Here is a 19,310-nt window from a genome sequence, read left to right on the forward strand (position 1 = left end):
GAGGCTCAGTGTGTGAGGGACCAGTCTCAGGGTCTAGTGATCCAGACCCAACTGAAGTGTGTGTGAATGTGACGATCAGTGTGTGAGGGACCAGTCTCAGGGTCTAGTGATCCAGCCCAGCTGAAGTGTGTGTGAATGTGAGGCTCAGTGTGGGAGGGACCAGTCTCAGGGTCTAGTGATCCAGACCCAGCTGGAGTGTGTGTGAATGTGAGGATCAGTGTGTGAGGGACCAGTCTCAGGGTCTAGTGATCCAGACCCAGCTGAAGACTGTGAATGTGAGGCTCAGTGTGTGAGGGACCAGTCTCCTGGGTCCTGTGATCTCGACCCAGCTGAAGTATGTGTGAATGTGAGGCTCAGTGTGTGAGGGACCAGTCTCAGGGTCCAGTGATCCAGACACAGCTGAAGTGTGTGTGAATGTGAGGCTCAGTGTGTAAGGGACCAGTCTCAGGGTCTAGTGATCCAGACCCAGCTGAAGTGTGTGTGAATGTGAGGCTTAGTGTGTGAGGGACCAGTCTCAGGGTCCAGTGATCAAGACCCAGCTGAAGTGCGTGTGAATGTGAGGCTCAGTGTGTGAGGGACCAGTCTCAGTGTCTAGTGATCCAGACCCAGCTGAAGTGTGTAAGAATGTGAGGCTCAGTGTGAGGGGGACCAGTCTCCTGGGTCCTGTGATCTAGACCCAGCTGAAGTGTGTGTGAATGTGAGGCTCAGTGTGTGAGGGACCAGTCTCAGGATCTAGTGATCCAGACCCAACTGAAGTGTGTGTGAATGTGAGGATCTGTGTGTGAGGGACCAGTCTCAGGGTCTAGTGATCCAGACCCAGCTGAAGTGTGTGTGAATGTGAGGATCAGTGTGTGAGGGACCAGTCTCAGGGTCTAGTGATCCAGACCCAGCTGAAGTGTGTGTGAATGTGAGGATCAGTGTGTGAGGAACCAGCCTCAGGGTCCAGTGATGCAGACCCAGCTGAAGTGTGTGTGAATGTGAGGATCAGTGTGTGAGGGACCAGTCTCAGGGTCTATGATCCAGACCCGGCTGAAGTGTGTGTGAATGTGAGGCTCAGTGTGTGAGGGACCAGTCTCAGGGTCTATGATCCAGACCCAGCTGAAGTGTGTGTGAATGTGAGGCTCAGTGTGTGAGGGACCAGTCTCAGGGTCCATTGATCCAGACCCAGCTGAAGTGTGTGTGAATGTGAGGATCAGTGTGTGAGGGACCAGTCTCAGGGTCCAGTGATCCAGACCCAGCTGAAGTGTGTGTGAATGTGAGGCTCAGTGTGTGAGGGACCAGTCTCAGGGTCTCGTGATCCAGACCCAGCTGAAGTGTGTGTGAATGTGAGGATTAGTGTGTGATGGACCAGTCTCATGGTCCAGTGATCCAAACCCAGCTGAAGTGTGTGTGAATGTGAGGCTCAGTGTGTGAGGGACCAGTCTCGGTCCAGTGATCCAGACCCAGCTGAAGTGTGTGTGAATGTGAGGTTCAGTGTGTGAGGGACCAGTCTCAGGGTCCAGTGATCCAGACCCAGCTGAAGTGTGTGTGAATGTAAGGCTCAGTGTGTGAGGGACCAGTCTCAGGGTCCAGTGATCCAGACCCAGCTGAAGACTGTGTGAATGTGAGGCACAGTGTGTGAGGGACCAGTATCCTGGTTCCTGTGATCTAGACACAGCTGAAGTGTGTGTGAATGTGAGGCTCAGTGTGTGAGGGACCAGTCTCAGGGTCCAGTGATCCAGACCCAGCTGAAGTGTGTGTGAATGTGAGGCTCAGTGTGTGAGGGACCAGTCTCAGGGTCTAGTGATCCAGACCCAGCTGAAGTGTGTGTGAATGTGAGGCTCAGTGTGGGAGGGACCAGTCTCAGGGTCTAGTGATCCAGACCCAGCTGGAGTGTGTGTGAATGTGAGGATCAGTGTGTGAGGGACCAGTCTCAGGGTCTAGTGATCCAGACCCAGCTGCAGACTGTGAATGTGAGGCTCAGTGTGTGAGGGACCAGTCTCCTGGGTCCTGTGATCTCGACCCAGCTGAAGTATGTGTGAATGTGAGGCTCAGTGTGTGAGGGACCAGTCTCAGGGTCCAGTGATCCAGACACAGCTGAAGTGTGTGTGAATGTGAGGCTCAGTGTGTAAGGGACCAGTCTCAGGGTCTAGTGATCCAGACCCAGCTGAAGTGTGTGTGAATGTGAGGCTTAGTGTGTGAGGGACCAGTCTCAGGGTCCAGTGATCAAGACCCAGCTGAAGTGCGTGTGAATGTGAGGCTCAGTGTGTGAGGGACCAGTCTCAGTGTCTAGTGATCCAGACCCAGCTGAAGTGTGTAAGAATGTGAGGCTCAGTGTGAGGGGGACCAGTCTCCTGGGTCCTGTGATCTAGACCCAGCTGAAGTGTGTGTGAATGTGAGGCTCAGTGTGTGAGGGACCAGTCTCAGGATCTAGTGATCCAGACCCAACTGAAGTGTGTGTGAATGTGAGGATCTGTGTGTGAGGGACCAGTCTCAGGGTCTAGTGATCCAGACCCAGCTGAAGTGTGTGTGAATGTGAGGATCAGTGTGTGAGGAACCAGCCTCAGGGTCCAGTGATGCAGACCCAGCTGAAGTGTGTGTGAATGTGAGGATCAGTGTGTGAGGGACCAGTCTCAGGGTCTATGATCCAGACCCGGCTGAAGTGTGTGTGAATGTGAGGCTCAGTGTGTGAGGGACCAGTCTCAGGGTCTATGATCCAGACCCAGCTGAAGTGTGTGTGAATGTGAGGCTCAGTGTGTGAGGGACCAGTCTCAGGGTCCATTGATCCAGACCCAGCTGAAGTGTGTGTGAATGTGAGGATCAGTGTGTGAGGGACCAGTCTCAGGGTCCAGTGATCCAGACCCAGCTGAAGTGTGTGTGAATGTGAGGCTCAGTGTGTGAGGAACCAGTCTCCTGGGTCCTGTGATCTAGACCCAGCTGAAGTGTGTGTGAATGTGAGGCTCAGTGTGTGAGGGACCAGTCTCAGGGTCTAGTGATCCAGACCCAACTGAAGTGTGTGTGAATGTGAGGTTCAGTGTGTGAGGGACCAGTCTCAGGATCCAGTGATCCAGACCCAGCTGAAGTGTGTGTGAATGTGAGGATCAGTGTGTGAGGAACCAGCCTCAGGGTCCAGTGATCCAGACCCAGCTGAAGTGTGTGTGAATGTGAGGATCAGTGTGTGAGGGACCAGTCTCAGGGTCTAGTGATCCAGACCCAGCTGAAGTGTGTGTGAATGTGAGGCTCAGTGTGTGAGGGACCAGTCTCAGGGTCCAGTAATCCAGACCCAGCTGAAGTGTGTGTGAATGTGAGGATCAGTGTGTGAGGGAACAGTCTCAGGGTCTAGTGATCCAGACCCAGCTGAAGTGTGTGTGAATGTGAGGATCAGTGTGTGAGGGACCAGTCTCAGGGTCTAGTGATCCAGACCCAGCTGAAGTGTGTGTGAATGTGAGGCTCAGAGTGTGAGGGACCAGTCTCAGGGTCTAGTGATCCAGACCCAGCTGAAGTGTGTGTGAATGTGAGGCTCAGTGTGTGAGGGACCAGTCTCAGGGTCTCGTGATCCAGACCCAGCTGAAGTGTGTGTGAATGTGAGGATTAGTGTGTGATGGACCAGTCTCAGGGTCCAGCGATCCAAACCCAGCTGAAGTATGTGTGAATGTGAGGCTCAGTGTGTGAGGGACCAGTCTCGGTCCAGTGATCCAGACCCAGCTGAAGTGTGTGTGAATGTGAGGTTCAGTGTGTGAGGGACCAGTCTCAGGGTCCAGTGATCCAGACCCAGCTGAAGTGTGTGTGAATGTAAGGCTCAGTGTGTGAGGGACCAGTCTCAGGGTCCAGTGATCCAGACCCAGCTGAAGACTGTGTGAATGTGAGGCACAGTGTGTGAGGGACCAGTCTCCTGGTTCCTGTGATCTAGACCCAGCTGAAGTGTGTGTGAATGTGAGGCTCAGTGTGTGAGGGACCAGTCTCAGGGTCCAGTGATCCAGACCCAGCTGAAGTGTGTGTGAATGTGAGGCTCAGTGTGTGAGGGACCAGTCTCAGGGTCTAGTGATCCAGACCCAAATGAAGTGTGTGTGAATGTGAGGATCAGTGTGTGAGGGACCAGTCTCAGGGTCTAGTGATCCAGACCCAGCTGAAGTGTGTGTGAATGTGAGGATCAGTGTGTGAGGGACCAGTCTCAGGGTCTAGTGATCCAGACGCAGCTGAAGTGTGTGTGAATGTGAGGGTCAGTGTGTGAGGGACCAGTCTCAGGGTCTCGTGATCCAGATCCAGCTGAAGTGTGTGTGAATGTGAGGCTCAGTGTGTGAGGGACCAGTCTCAGGGTCCAGTGATCCAGACCCAGCTGAAGTGCGTGTGAATGTGAGGCTCAGTGTGTGAGGGACCAGTCTCAGTGTCTAGTGATCCAGACCCAGCTGAAGTGTGTGTGAATGTGAGGCTCAGTGTGTGGGGGACCAGTCTCCTGAGTCCTGTGATCTAGACCCAGCTGAAGTGTGTGTGAATGTGAGGCTCAGTGTGTGAGGGACCAGTCTCAGGATCTAGTGATCCAGACCCAGCTGAAGTGTGTGTGAATGTGAGGGTCAGTGTGTGAGGGACCAGTCTCAGGGTCCAGTGATCCAGACCCAGCTGAAGTGTGTGTGAATGTGAGGATCAGTGTGTGAGGGACCAGTCTCAGGGTCACGTGATCCAGACCCAGCTGAAGTGTGTGTGAATGTGAGGATTAGTGTGTGAGGGTCCAGCCTCAGGGTCTAGTGATCCAGACCCAGCTGAAGTGTGTGTGAATGTGAGGTTCAGTGTGTGAGGGACCAGTCTCAGGATCCAGTGATCCAGACCCAGCTGAAGTGTGTGTGAATGTGAGGATCAGTGTGTGAGGGAACCGTCTCAGGGTCTCGTGATCCAGACCCAGCTGAAGTGTGTGTGAATGTGAGGATCAGTGTGTGAGGGACCAGTCTCAGGGTCCAGTGATCCAGACCCAGCTGAAGTGTGTGTGAATGTGAGGCTCAGTGTGTGAGGGACCAGTCTCAGGTTCCAGTAATCCAGACCCGGCTGAAGTGTGTGTGAATGTGAGGCTCAGTGTGTGAGGGACCAGTCTCAGGGTCTATTATCCAGATCCAGCTGAAGTGTGTGTGAATGTGAGGATCAGTGTGTGAGGGACCAGTCTCAGGGTCTCGTGTTCCAGACCCAGCTGAAGTGTGTGTGAATGTGAGGATCAGTGTGTGAGGGACCAGTCTCAGGGTCCAGTGATCCAGACCCAGCTGAAGTGTGTGTGAATGTGAGGATCAGTGTGTGAGGGACCAGTCTCAGGTTCTAATGATCCAGACCCAGCTGAAGTGTGTGTGAATATGAGACTCAGTGTGTGAGGGACCAGTCTCAGTGTCCAGTGATCCAGACCCAGCTGAAGTGTGTGTGAATGTGAGGCTCAGTGTGTGAGGGACCAGTCTCAGGGTCCACTGATCCAAACCCAGCTGAAGTGTGTATGAATGTGAGGATCAGTGTGTGAGGGACCAGTCTCAGGGTCTCGTGATCCACACCCAGCTGAAGTGTGTGTGAATGTGAGGCTCAGTGTGTGAGGGACCAGTCACAGGGTCCATTGATTCAGACCCAGCTGAAGTGTTTGTGAATGTGAGGATCAGTGTGTGAGGGACCAGCCTCAGGGTCCAGTGATCCAGACCCAGCTGAAGTGTGTGTGAATGTGAGGCTCAGTGTGTGAGGGACCAGTCTCAGGGTCTAGTGATCCAGACCCAGCTGAAGTGTGTGTGAATGTGAGGATCAGTGTGTGAGGGACCAGCCTCAGGGTCCAGTGATCCAGACCCAGCTGAAGTGTGTGTGAATGTGAGGCTCAGTGTGTGAGGGACCAGTCTCAGGGTCTAGTGATCCAGACCCAGCTGAAGTGTGTGTGAATGTGAGGCTCAGTGTGTGAGGGACCAGTCTCAGGGTCCAGTAATCCAGACCCAGCTGAAGTGTGTGTGAATGTGAGGATCAGAGTGTGAGGGACCAGTCTCAGGGTCTAGTGATCCAGACCCAGCTGAAGTGTGTGTGAATGTGAGGATCAGTGTGTGAGGGACCAGTCTCAGTGTCCAGTGATCCAGACCCAGCTGAAGTGTGTGTGAATGTGAGGCTGTGTGTGAGGGCCCAGTCTCAGGGTCTAGTGATCCAGACCCAGCTGAAGTGTGTGTGAATGTGAGGCTCAGTGTGTGAGGGACCAGTCTCAGGGTCTAGTGATCCAGACCCAGCTGAAGTGTGTGTGAATGTGAGGCTCAGTGTGTGAGGGACCAGTCTCAGGGTCTCGTGATCCAGACCCAGCTTAAGTGTGTATGAATGTGAGGATTAGTGTGTGAGGGTCCAGCCTCAGGGTCTAGTGATCCAGACCCAGCTGAAGTGTGTGTGAATGTGAGGTTCAGTGTGTGAGGGACCAGTCTCAGGATCCAGTGATCCAGACCCAGCTGAAGTGTGTGTGAATGTGAGGATCAGTGTGTGAGGAACCAGCCTCAGGGTCCAGTGATGCAGACCCAGCTGAAGTGTGTGTGAATGTGAGGATCAGTGTGTGAGGGACCAGTCTCAGGGTCTCGTGATCCAGACCCAGCTGAAGTGTGTGTGAATGTGAGGATCAGTGTGTGAGGGACCAGTCTCAGGGTCCAGTGATCCAGACCCAGCTGAAGTGTGTGTGAATGTGAGGCTCAGTGTGTGAGGGACCAGTCTCAGGGTCCAGTAATCCAGACCCGGCTGAAGTGTGTGTGAATGTGAGGCTCAGTGTGTGAGGGACCAGTCTCAGGGTCTATGATCCAGACCCAGCTGAAGTGTGTGTGAATGTGAGGATCAGTGTGTGAGGGACCAGTCTCAGGGTCCAGTGATCCAGACCCAGCTGAAGTGTGTGTGAATGTGAGGATCAGTGTGTGAGGGACCAGTCTCAGGGTCTAATGATCCAGACCCAGCTGAAGTGTGTGTGAATATGAGACTCAGTGTGTGAGGGACCAGTCTCAGGGTCCAGTGATCCAGACCCAGCTGAAGTGTGTGTGAATGTGAGGCTCAGTGTGTGAGGGAACAGTCTCAGGTTCCAGTGATCCAGACCCAGCTGAATTGTGTGTGAATGTGAGGCTCAGTGTGTGAGGGAACAGTCTCAGGGTCTAGTGATCCAGACCCAGCTGAAGACTGTGTGAATGTGAGGATCAGTGTGTGAGGGACCAGCCTCAGGGTCCAGTCATCCAGACCCAGCTGAAGTGTGTGTGAATGTGAGGCTCAGTGTGTGAGGGACCAGTCTCAGGGTCCAGTGATCCAGACCCAGCTGAAGTGTGTGTGAATGTGAGGCTCAGTGTGTGAGGGACCAGTCTCAGGGTCTAGTGATCCATACCCAGCTGAAGTGTGTGTGAATGTGAGGATCAGTGTGTGAGGACCAGTCTCACTGTCCAGTAATCCAGACCCAGCTGAAGTGTGTGTGAATGTGAGGCTCAGTGTGTGAGGGACCAGTCTCAGGGTCTAGTGATCCAGACCCAGCTGAAGTGTGTGTGAATGTGAGGTTCAGTGTGTGAGGGACCAGTCTCAGGATCCAGTGATCCAGACACAGCTAAAGTGTGTGTGAATGTGAGGATCAGTGTGTGAGGAACCAGTCTCAGGGTCCAGTGATCCAGACCCAGCTGAAGTGTGTGTGAATATGAGGCTCAGTGTGTGAGGGACCAGTCTCAGGGTCTAGTGATCCATACCCAGCTGAAGTGTGTGTGAATGTGAGGATCAGTGTGTGAGGACCAGTCTCACTGTCCAGTAATCCAGACCCAGCTGAAGTGTGTGTGAATGTGAGGTTCAGTGTGTGAGGGACCAGTCTCAGGATCCAGTGATCCAGACCCAGCTGAAGTGTGTGTGAATGTGAGGATCAGTGTGTGAGGAACCAGCCTCAGGGTCCAGTGATGCAGACCCAGCTGAAGTGTGTGTGAATGTGAGGATCAGTGTGTGAGGGACCAGTCTCAGGGTCTCGTGATCCAGACCCAGCTGAAGTGTGTGTGAATGTGAGGATCAGTGTGTGAGGGACCAGTCTCAGGGTCCAGTGATCCAGACCCAGCTGAAGTGTGTGTGAATGTGAGGCTCAGTGTGTGAGGGACCAGTCTCAGGGTCCAGTAATCCAGACCCGGCTGAAGTGTATGTGAATGTGAGGCTCAGTGTGTGAGGGACCAGTCTCAGGGTCTATGATCCAGACCCAGCTGAAGTGTGTGTGAATGTGAGGATCAGTGTGTGAGGGACCAGTCTCAGGGTCCAGTGATCCAGACCCAGCTGAAGTGTGTGTGAATGTGAGGATCAGTGTGTGAGGGACCAGTCTCAGGGTCCAGTGATCCAGACCCAGCTGAAGTGTGTGTGAATGTGAGGATCAGTGTGTGAGGGACCAGTCTCAGGGTCCAGTGATCCAGACCCAGCTGAAGTGTGTGTGAATGTGAGGATCAGTGTGTGAGGGACCAGTCTCAGGGTCCAGTGATCCAGACCCAGCTGAAGTGTGTGTGAATGTGAGGCTCAGTGTGTGAGGGACCAGTCTCAGGGTCCACTGATCCAAACCCAGCTGAAGTGTGTATGAATGTGAGGATCAGTTTGTGAGGGACCAGTCTCAGTGTCTCGTGATCCACACCCAGCTGAAGTGTGTGTGAATGTGAGGCTCAGTGTGTGAGGGACCAGTCACAGGGTCCATTGATTCAGACGCAGCTGAAGTGTTTGTGAATGTGAGGATCAGTGTGTGAGGGACCAGCCTCAGGGTCCAGTGATCCAGACCCAGCTGAAGTGTGTGTGAATGTGAGGCTCAGTGTGTGAGGGACCAGTCTCAGGTTCCAGTGATCCAGACCCAGCTGAATTGTGTGTGAATGTGAGGCTCAGTGTGTGAGGGAACAGTCTCAGGGTCTAGTGATCCAGACCCAGCTGAAGACTGTGAATGTGAGGCTCAGTGTGTGAGGGACCAGTCTCCTGGATCCTGTGATCTCGACCCAGCTGAAGACTGTGTGAATGTGAGGATCAGTGTGTGAGGGACCAGCCTCAGGGTCCAGTCATCCAGACCCAGCTGAAGTGTGTGTGAATGTGAGGATCAGTGTGTGAGGGACCAGTCTCAGGGTCCTGTGATCTAGAACCAGCTGAAGTGTGTGTGAATGTGAGGATCAGTGTGTGAGGGACCAGTCTCAGGGTCCAGTGATCCAGACCCAGCTGAAGTGTGTGTGAATATGAGGCTCAGTGTGTGAGGGACCAGTCTCAGGGTCTAGTGATCCATACCCAGCTGAAGTGTGTGTGAATGTGAGGATCAGTGTGTGAGGACCAGTCTCACTGTCCAGTAATCCAGACCCAGCTGAAGTGTGTGTGAATGTGAGGCTCAGTGTGTGAGGGACCAGTCTCAGGGTCTAGTGATCCAGACCCAGCTGAAGTGTGTGTGAATGTGAGGTTCAGTGTGTGAGGGACCAGTCTCAGGATCCAGTGATCCAGACCCAGCTGAAGTGTGTGTGAATGTGAGGATCAGTGTGTGAGGAACCAGCCTCAGGGTCCAGTGATGCAGACCCAGCTGAAGTGTGTGTGAATGTGAGGATCAGTGTGTGAGGGACCAGTCTCAGGGTCTCGTGATCCAGACCCAGCTGAAGTGTGTGTGAATGTGAGGATCAGTGTGTGAGGGACCAGTCTCAGGGTCCAGTGATCCAGACCCAGCTGAAGTGTGTGTGAATGTGAGGCTCAGTGTGTGAGGGACCAGTCTCAGGGTCCAGTAATCCAGACCCGGCTGAAGTGTGTGTGAATGTGAGGCTCAGTGTGTGAGGGACCAGTCTCAGGGTCTATGATCCAGACCCAGCTGAAGTGTGTGTGAATGTGAGGATCAGTGTGTGAGGGACCAGTCTCAGGGTCTCGTGATCCAGACCCAGCTGAAGTGTGTGTGAATGTGAGGATCAGTGTGTGAGGGACCAGTCTCAGGGTCCAGTGATCCAGACCCAGCTGAAGTGTGTGTGAATGTGAGGATCAGTGTGTGAGGGACCAGTCTCAGGGTCTAATGATCCAGACCCAGCTGAAGTGTGTGTGAATATGAGACTCAGTGTGTGAGGGACCAGTCTCAGGGTCCAGTGATCCAGACCCAGCTGAAGTGTGTGTGAATGTGAGGCTCAGTGTGTGAGGGACCAGTCTCAGGGTCCACTGATCCAAACCCAGCTGAAGTGTGTATGAATGTGAGGATCAGTGTGTGAGGGACCAGTCTCAGGGTCTCGTGATCCACACCCAGCTGAAGTGTGTGTGAATGTGAGGCTCGGTGTGTGAGGGACCAGTCACAGCGTCCATTGATTCAGACCCAGCTGAAGTGTTTGTGAATGTGAGGATCAGTGTGTGAGGGACCAGCCTCAGGGTCCAGTGATCCAGACCCAGCTGAAGTGTGTGTGAATGTGAGGCTCAGTGTGTGAGGGACCAGTCTCAGGGTCTAGTGATCCAGACCCAGCTGATGTGTGTGTGAATGTGAGGATCAGTGTGTGAGAGACCAGTCTCAGGATCCAGTGATACAGACCCAGCTGAATGTGTGTGTGAATGTGAGGCTCAGTGTGGGAGGGACCAGTCTCAGGGTCTAGTGATCCAGACCCAGCTGAAGTGTGTGTGAATGTGAGGATCAGTGTGTGAGGGACCAGTCTCAGGGTCCTGTGATCTAGACCCAGCTGAAGTGTGTGTGAATGTGAGGCTCAGTGTGTGAGGGACCAGTCTCAGGGTCCAGTGATCCAGACCCAGCTGAAGTGTGTGTGAATGAGAGGCTCAGTGTCTGAGGGACCAGTCTCAGGATCTAGTGATCCAGACCCAGCTGAAGTGTGTGTGAATGTGAGGATCGGTGTGTGAGGGACCAGTCTCAGGGTCTAGTGATCCAGACCCAGCTGAAGACTGTGTGAATGTGAGGCTCAGTGTGTGAGGGACCAGCCTCAGGGTCCAGTCATCCAGACCCAGCTGAAGTGTGTGTGAATGTGAGGATCAGTGTGTGAGGGACCAGTCTCAGGATCTCGTGATCCAGACCCAGCTGAAGTGTGTGTGAATGTGAGGCTCAGTGTGTGAGGGACCAGTCTCAGGGTCCTGTGATCTAGACCCAGCTGAAGTGTATGTGAATGTGAGGCTCAGTGTGTGAGGGACCAGTCTCAGGGTCCAGTGATCCAGACCCAGCTGAAGTGTGTGTGAATGTGAGGCTCAGTGTGTGAGGGACCAGTCTCAGGGTCTAGTGATCCATACCCAGCTGAAGTGTGTGTGAATGTGAGGATCAGTGTGTGAGGACCAGTCTCACGGTCCAGTAATCCAGACCCAGCTGAAGTGTGTGTGAATGTGAGGCTCAGTGTGTGAGGGACCAGTCTCAGGGTCTAGTGATCCAGACCCAGCTGAAGTGTGTGTGAATGTGAGGATCGGTGTGTGAGGGACCAGTCTCAGGGTCTAGTGATCCAGACCCAGCTGAAGACTGTGTGAATGTGAGGCTCAGTGTGTGAGAGACCAGTCTCCTGGGTCCTGTGATCCAGACCCAGCTGAAGTGTGTGTGAATGTGAGGCTCAGTGTGTGAGGGACCAGTCTCAGGGTCCAGTGATCCAGACCCAGCTGAAGTGTGTGTGAATGTGAGGATCAGTGTGAGAGGGACCAGTCTCAGGGTCCAGTGATCCAGACCCAGCTGAAGTGTGTGTGAATGTGAGGATCAGTGTGTGAGGGACCAGTCTCAGGGTCTCGTGATCCAGACCCAGCTGAAGACTGTGTGAATGTGAGGCTCAGTGTGTGAGGGACCAGTCTCAGGATCCAGTGATCCAGACCCAGCTGAAGTGTGTGTGAATGTGAGGATCAGTGTGTGAGGAACCAGCCTCAGGGTCCAGTGATCCAGACCCAGCTGAAGTGTGTGTGAATGTGAGGCTCAGTGTGTGAGGGACCAGTCTCAGGGTCCAGTAATTCAGACCCAGCTGAAGTGTGTGTGAATGTGAGGCTCAGTGTGTGAGGGACCAGTCTCAGGCTCTAGTGATCCAGACCCAGCTGAAGTTTGTGTGAATGTGAGGCTCAGTGTGTGAGGGACCAGCCTCAGGGTCTAGTGATCCAGACCCAGCTGAAGTGTGTGTGAATGTGAGGCTCAGTGTGTGAGGGACCAGTCTCAGGGTCCAGTGATCCAGACCCAGCTGAAGTGTGTGTGAATGTGAGGATCAGTGTGTGAGGGACCAGTCTCAGGGTCCAGTGATCCAGACCCAGCTGAAGTGTGTGTGAATGTGAGGATCAGTGTGTGAGGGACCAGTCTCAGGGTCTAGTGATCCAGACCCAGCTGAAGTGTGTGTGAATGTGAGGATCAGTGTGTGAGGGACCAATCTCAGGGTCCAGTAATCCAGACCCAGCTGAAGTGTGTGTGAATGTGAGGATCAGTGTGTGAGGGACCAGTCTCAGGGTCCAGTGATCCAGACCCAGCTGAAGTGTGTGTGAATGTGAGGATCAGTGTGTGAGGGACCAGTCTCAGGGTCTCGTGATCCAGAGCCAGCTTATGTGTGTGTGAATGTGAGGCTCAGTGTGTGAGGGACCAGTCTCAGGGTCCAGTGATCCAGACCCAGCTGAAGTGTGTGTGAATGTGAGGGTCAGTGTGTGAGGGACCAGTCTCAGTGTCTAGTGATCCAGACCCAGCTGAAGTGTGTGTGAATATGAGGCTCAGTGTGTGAGGGACCAGTCTCAGTGTCTCATGATCCAGACCCAGCTGAAGTGTGTGTGAATGTGAGGCTCAGTGTGTGAGGGACCAGTCTCAGGGTCCAGTGATCCAGACCCAGCTGAAGTGTGTGTGAATGTGACGCTCATTGTGTGAGGAACCAGACTCAGTGTCTAGTGATCCAGACCCAGCTGAAGTGTGTGTGAATGTGAGGCTCAGTGTGTGAGGGACCAGTCTCCGGATCTAGTGATCCAGACCCAGCTGAAGTGTGTGTGAATGTGAGGATCAGTGTGTGAGGAACCAGCCTCAGGGTCCAGTGATCCAGACCCAGCTGAAGTTTGTGTGAATGTGAGGCTCAGTGTGTGAGGAACCAGTCTCAGGGTCCAGTAATTCAGACCCAGCTGAAGTGTGTGTGAATGTGAGGCTCAGTGTGTGAGGGACCAGTCTCAGGGTCTAGTGATCCAGACCCAGCTGAAGTTTGTGTGAATGTGAGGCTCAGTGTGTGAGGGACCAGCCTCAGGGTCTAGTGATCCAGACCCAGCTGAAGTGTGTGTGAATGTGAGGCTCAGTGTGTGAGGGACCAGTCTCAGGGTCCAGTGATCCAGACCCAGCTGAAGTGTGTGTGAATGTGAGGATCAGTGTGTGAGGGACCTGTCTCAGGGTCTAATGATCCAGAGCCAGCTGAAGTGTGTGCGAATGTGAGGCTCACTGTGTGAGGGACCTGTCTCAGGGTCCAGTGATCCAGACGCAGCTGAAGTGTGTGTGAATGTGAGGCTCAGTGTGTGAGGGACCAGTCTCAGGGTCCACTGATCCAAACCCAGCTGAAGTGTGTATGAATGTGAGGATCAGTGTGTGAGGGACCAGTCTCAGGGTCTCGTGATCCACACCCAGCTGAAGTGTGTGTGAATGTGAGGCTCAGTGTGTGAGGGACCAGTCACAGGGTCCATTGATCCAGACCCAGCTGAAGTGTTTGTGAATGTGAGGATCAGTGTGTGAGGGACCAGCCTCAGGGTCCAGTGATCCAGACCCAGCTGAAGTGTGTGTGAATGTGAGGCTCAGTGTGTGAGGGACCAGTCTCAGGGTCTAGTGATCCAGACCCAGCTGAAGTGTGTGTATAAGTGAGGATCAGTGTGTGAGGGACCAGTCTCAGGATCCAGTGATACAGACCCAGCTGAAGTGTGTGTGAATGTGAGGCTCGGTGTGTGAGGGACCAGTCTCAGGGTCCAGTGATCCAGACTCAGCTGAATTGTGTGTGAATGTGAGGCTCAGTGTGTGAGGGACCAGTCTCAGGGTCTAGTGATCCAGACCCAGCTGAAGACTGTGTGAATGTGAGGCTCAGTGTGTGAGGGACCAGTCTCCTGGGTCCTGTGATCTAGACCCAGCTGAAGTGTGTGTGAATGTGAGGCTCAGTGTGTGAGGGACCAGTCTCAGGGTCCAGTGATCCAGACCCAGCTGAAGTGTGTGTGAATGTGAGGCTCAGTGTGTGAGGGACCAGTCTCAGGATCTGGTGATTCAGACCCAACTGAAGTGTGTGTGAATGTGAGGATCAGTGTGTGAGGGCCCAGTCTCAGGGTCTAGTGATCCAGACCCAGCTGAAGTGTGTGTGAATGTGAGGATCAGTGTGTGAGGAACCAGCCTCAGGGTCCAGTCATCCAGACCCAGCTGAAGTGTGTGTGAATGTGAGGATCAGCGTGTGAGGGACCAGTCTCAGGGTCCAGTGATCCAGACTCAGCTGAAGTGTGTGTGAATGTGAGGATCAGTGTGTGAGGGACCAGTCTCATGGTCCAGTGATCCAGACCCAGCTGAAGTGTGTGTGAATGTGAGGATCAGTGTGTGAGGGTCCAGTCTCAGGGTCTCGTGATCCAGACCCAGCTGAAGTGTGTGTGAATGTGAGGATCAGTGTGTGAGGGACCAGTCTCATGGTCCAGTGATCCAGACCCAGCTGAAGTGTGTGTGAATGTGAGGATCAGTGTGTGATGGACCAGTCTCAGGGTCCCGTGATCCAGACCCAGCTGAAGACTGTGTGAATGTGAAGCTCAGTGTGTGAGGGACCAGTCTCAGGGTCCTGTGATCTAGACCCAGCGGAAGTGTGTGTGAATGTGAGGCTCAGTTTGTGAGGGACCAGTCTCAGGGTCCAGTGATCCAGACCCAGCTGAAGTGTGTGTGAATGTGAGGCTCAGTGTGTGAGGGACCAGTCTCAGGTCTAGTGATCCAGACCCAGCTGAAGTGTGTGTGAATGTGAGGATCAGTGTGTGAGGGACCAGTCTCAGGGTCTAGTGATCCAGACCCAGCTGAAGTGTGTGTGAATGTGAGGCTCAGTGTGTGAGGGACCAGTCACAGGGTCCATTGATCCAGACCCAGCTGAAGTGTTTGTGAATGTGAGGATCAGTGTGTGAGGGACCAGCCTCAGGGTCCAGTGATCCAGACCCAGCTGAAGTGTGTGTGAATGTGAGGCTCAGTGTGTGAGGGACCAGTCTCAGGGTCTAGTGATCCAGACCCAGCTGAAGTGTGTGTATATGTGAGGATCAGTGTGTGAGGGACCAGTCTCAGGATCCAGTGATACAGACCCAGCTGAAGTGTGTGTGAATGTGAGGCTCGGTGTGTGAGGGACCAGTCTCAGGGTCCAGTGATCCAGACTCAGCTGAATTGTGTGTGAATGTGAGGCTCAGTGTGTGAGGGACCAGTCTCAGGGTCTAGTGATCCAGACCCAGCTGAAGTGTGTGTGAATGTGAGGATCAGTGTGTGAGGGACCAGTCTCAGGGTCCAGTGATACAGACCCAGCTGAAGTGTGTGTGAATGTGAGGCTCGGTGTGTGAGGTACCAGTCTCAGGGTCCAGTGATCCAGACCCAGCTGAATTGTGTGTGAATGTGAGGCTCAGTGTGTGAGGGACCAGTCTCAGGGTCTAGTGATCCAGACCCAGCTGAAGTGTGTGTGAATGTGAGGATCAGTCTGTGAAGGACCAGTCTCAGGGTGTAGTGATCCAGACCCAGCTGAAGACTGTGTGAATGTGAGGCTCAGTGTGTGAGGGACCAGTCTCCTGGGTCCTGTGATCTAGACCCAGCTGAAGTGTGTGTGAATGTGAGGCTAAGTGTGTGAGGGACCAGTCTCAGGGTTGTGATCCAGACCCAGCTGAAGTGTGTGTGAATGTGAGGCTCAGTGTGTGAGGGACCAGTCTCAGGGTCTAGTGATTCAGACCCAACTGAAGTGTGTGTGAATGTGAGGATCAGTGTGTGAGGGACCAGTCTCAGGGTCAAGTGATCCAGACCTAGCTGAAGTGTGTGTGAATGTGAGGATCAGTGTGTGAGGAACCAGGCTTAGGGTCCAGTCATCCAGACCCAGCTGAAGTTTGTGTGAATGTGAGGATCAGCGTGTGAGGGACCAGTCTCAGGGTCCCGTGATCCAGACCCAGCTGAAGTGTGTGTGAATGTGAGGCTCAGTGTGTGAGGGACCAGTCTCAGGGTCCAGTGATCCAGACCCAGCTGAAGTGTGTGTGAATGTGAGGATCAGTGTGTGAGGGACCAGTCTCAGGGTCCAGTGATCCAGACCCAGCAGAAGTGTGTGTGAATGTGAGGATCAGTGTGTGAGGGACCAGTCTCAGGGTCTAGTGATCCAGACCCAGCTGAAGTGTGTGTGAATGTGAGGATCAGTGTGTGAGGGACCAGTCTCCGGGTCTAGTGATCCAGACCCAGCTGAAGTGTGTGTGAATGTGAGGATCAGTGTGTGAGGGACCAGTCTCAGGGTCCAGTGATCCAGACCCAGCTGAAGTGTGTGTGAATGTGAGGCTCAGAGTGTGAGGGACCAGTCTTAGGGTCTAGTGATCCAGACCCAGCTGAAGACTGTGTGAATGTGAAGCTCAGTGTGTGAGGGACCAGTCTCAGGGTCCTGTGATCTAGACCCAGCTGAAGTGTGTGTGAATGTGAGGCTCAGTGTGTGAGGGACCAGTCTCAGGGTCCAGTGATCCAGACCCAGCTGAAGTGTGTGTGAATGTGAGGCTCAGTGTGTGAGGGACCAGTCTCAGGGTCTAGTGATCCAGACCCAGCTGAAGTGTGTGTGAATGTTAGGATCAGTGTGTGAGGGACCAGTCTCAGGGTCTCGTGATCCAGACCCAACTGAAGTGTGTGTGAATGTGAGGATCAGTGTGTGAGGGACCAGTCTCAGGGTCTAGTGATCCAGACCCAGCTGAAGTGTGTGTCAATGTGAGGCTCAGTGTGTGAGGGACCAGCCTCAGGGTCTAGTGATCCAGACCCAGCTGAAGTGTGTGTGAATGTGAGGCTCAGTGTGTGAGGGACCAGTCTCAGGGTCCAGTGATCCAGACCCAGCTGAAGTGTGTGTGAATGTGAGGATCAGTGTGTGAGGGACCTGTCTCAGGGTCTAATGATCCAGAGCCAGCTGAAGTGTGTGCGAATGTGAGGCTCAGTGTGTGAGGGACCTGTCTCAGGGTCCAGTGATCCAGACGCAGCTGAAGTGTGTGTGAATGTGAGGCTCAGTGTGTGAGGGACCAGTCTCAGGGTCCACTGATCCAAACCCAGCTGAAGTGTGTATGAATGTGAGGATCAGTGTGTGAGGGACCAGTCTCAGGGTCTCGTGATCCACACCCAGCTGAAGTGTGTGTGAATGTGAGGCTCAGTGTGTGAGGGACCAGTCACAGGGTCCATTGATCCAGACCCAGCTGAAGTGTTTGTGAATGTGAGGATCAGTGTGTGAGGGACCAGCCTCAGGGTCCAGTGATCCAGACCCAGCTGAAGTGTGTGTGAATGTGAGGCTCAGTGTGTGAGGGACCAGTCTCAGGGTCTAGTGATCCAGACCCAGCTGAAGTGTGTGTATAAGTGAGGATCAGTGTGTGAGGGACCAGGCTCAGGATCCAGTGATACAGACCCAGCTGAAGTGTGTGTGAATGTGAGGCTCGGTGTGTGAGGGACCAGTCTCAGGGTCCAGTGATCCAGACTCAGCTGAATTGTGTGTGAATGTGAGGCTCAGTGTGTGAGGGACCAGTCTAAGGGTCTAGTGATCCAGACCCAGCTGAAGTGTGTGTGAATGTGAGAATCAGTGTGTGAGGGACCAGTCTCAGGGTCTCGCGATCCAGACCCAGCTGAAGACTGTGTGAATGTGAGGCTCAGTGTGTGAGGGACCAGTCTCCTGGGTCCTGTGATCTAGACCCAGCTGAAGTGTGTGTGAATGTGAGGCTCAGTGTGTGAGGGACCAGTCTCAGGGTCCAGTGATCCAGAACGAGCTGAAGTGTGTGTGAATGTGAGGCTCAGTGTGTGAGGGACCAGTCTCAGGGTCTGGTGATTCAGACCCAGCTGAAGTGTGTGTGAATGTGAGGATCAGTGTGTGAGGGACCAGTCTCAGGGTCTAGTGATCCAGACCCAGCTGAAGTGTGTGTGAATGTGAGGATCAGTGTGTGAGGAACCAGCCTCAGGGTCCAGTCATCCAGACACAGCTGAAGTGTGTGTGAATGTGAGGATCAGCGTGTGAGGGACCAGTCTCGGGGTCCAGTGATCCAGACCCAGCTGAAGTGTGTGTGAATGTGAGGATCAGTGTGTGAGGGACCAGTCTCAGGGTCCAGTGATCCAGACTCAGCTGAAGTGTGTGTGAATGTGAGGATCAGTGTGTGAGGGACCAGTCTCATGGTCCAGTGATCCAGACCCAGCTGAAGTGTGTGTGAATGTGAGGATCAATGTGTGAGGGACCAGTCTCAGGGTCTAGTGATCCAGACCCAGCTGAAGTGTGTGTGAATGTGAGGATCAGTGTCTGAGGGACCAGTCTCCGGGTCTAGTGATCCAGACCCAGCTGAAGTGTGTGTGAATGTGAGGATCAGTGTGTGAGGGACCAGTCTCAGGGTCCCGTGATCCAGACCCAGCTGAAGACTGTGTGAATGTGAAGCTCAGTGTGTGAGGGACCAGTCTCAGGGTCCTGTGATCTAGACCCAGCTGAAGTGTGTGTGAATGTGAGGCTCAGTGTGTGAGGGACCAGTCTCAGGGTCCAGTGATCCAGACCCAGCTGAAGTGTGTGTGAATGTGAGGCTCAGTGTGTGAGGGACCAGTCTCAGGTCTAGTGATCCAGACCCAGCTGAAGTGTGTGTGAATGTGAGGATCAGTGTGTGAGGGACCAGTCTCAGGGTCTAGTGATCCAGACCCAGCTGAAGTGTGTGTGAATGTGAGGCTCAGTGTGTGAGGGACCAGTCACAGGGTCCATTGATCCAGACCCAGCTGAAGTGTTTGTGAATGTGAGGATCAGTGTGTGAGGGACCAGCCTCAGGGTCCAGTGATCCAGACCCAGCTGAAGTGTGTGTGAATGTGAGGCTCAGTGTGTGAGGGACCAGTCTCAGGGTCTAGTGATCCAGACCCAGCTGAAGTGTGTGTATATGTGAGGATCAGTGTGTGAGGGACCAGTCTCAGGATCCAGTGATACAGACCCAGCTGAAGTGTGTGTGAATGTGAGGCTCGGTGTGTGAGGGACCAGTCTCAGGGTCCAGTGATCCAGACCCAGCTGAATTGTGTGTGAATGTGAGGCTCAGTGTGTGAGGGACCAGTCTCAGGGTCTAGTGATCCAGACCCAGCTGAAGTGTGTGTGAATGTGAGGATCAGTGTGTGAGGGACCAGTCTCAGGGTCTAGTGATCCAGACCCAGCTGAAGACTGTGTGAATGTGAGGCTCAGTGTGTGAGGGACCAGTCTCCTGGGTCCTGTGATCTAGACCCAGCTGAAGTGTGTGTGAATGTGAGG

The sequence above is a fragment of the Pristiophorus japonicus genome, unplaced genomic scaffold, assembly GCF_044704955.1.
Source record: "Pristiophorus japonicus isolate sPriJap1 unplaced genomic scaffold, sPriJap1.hap1 HAP1_SCAFFOLD_91, whole genome shotgun sequence".
Classification (NCBI taxonomy): Eukaryota; Metazoa; Chordata; class Chondrichthyes; family Pristiophoridae; genus Pristiophorus; species Pristiophorus japonicus.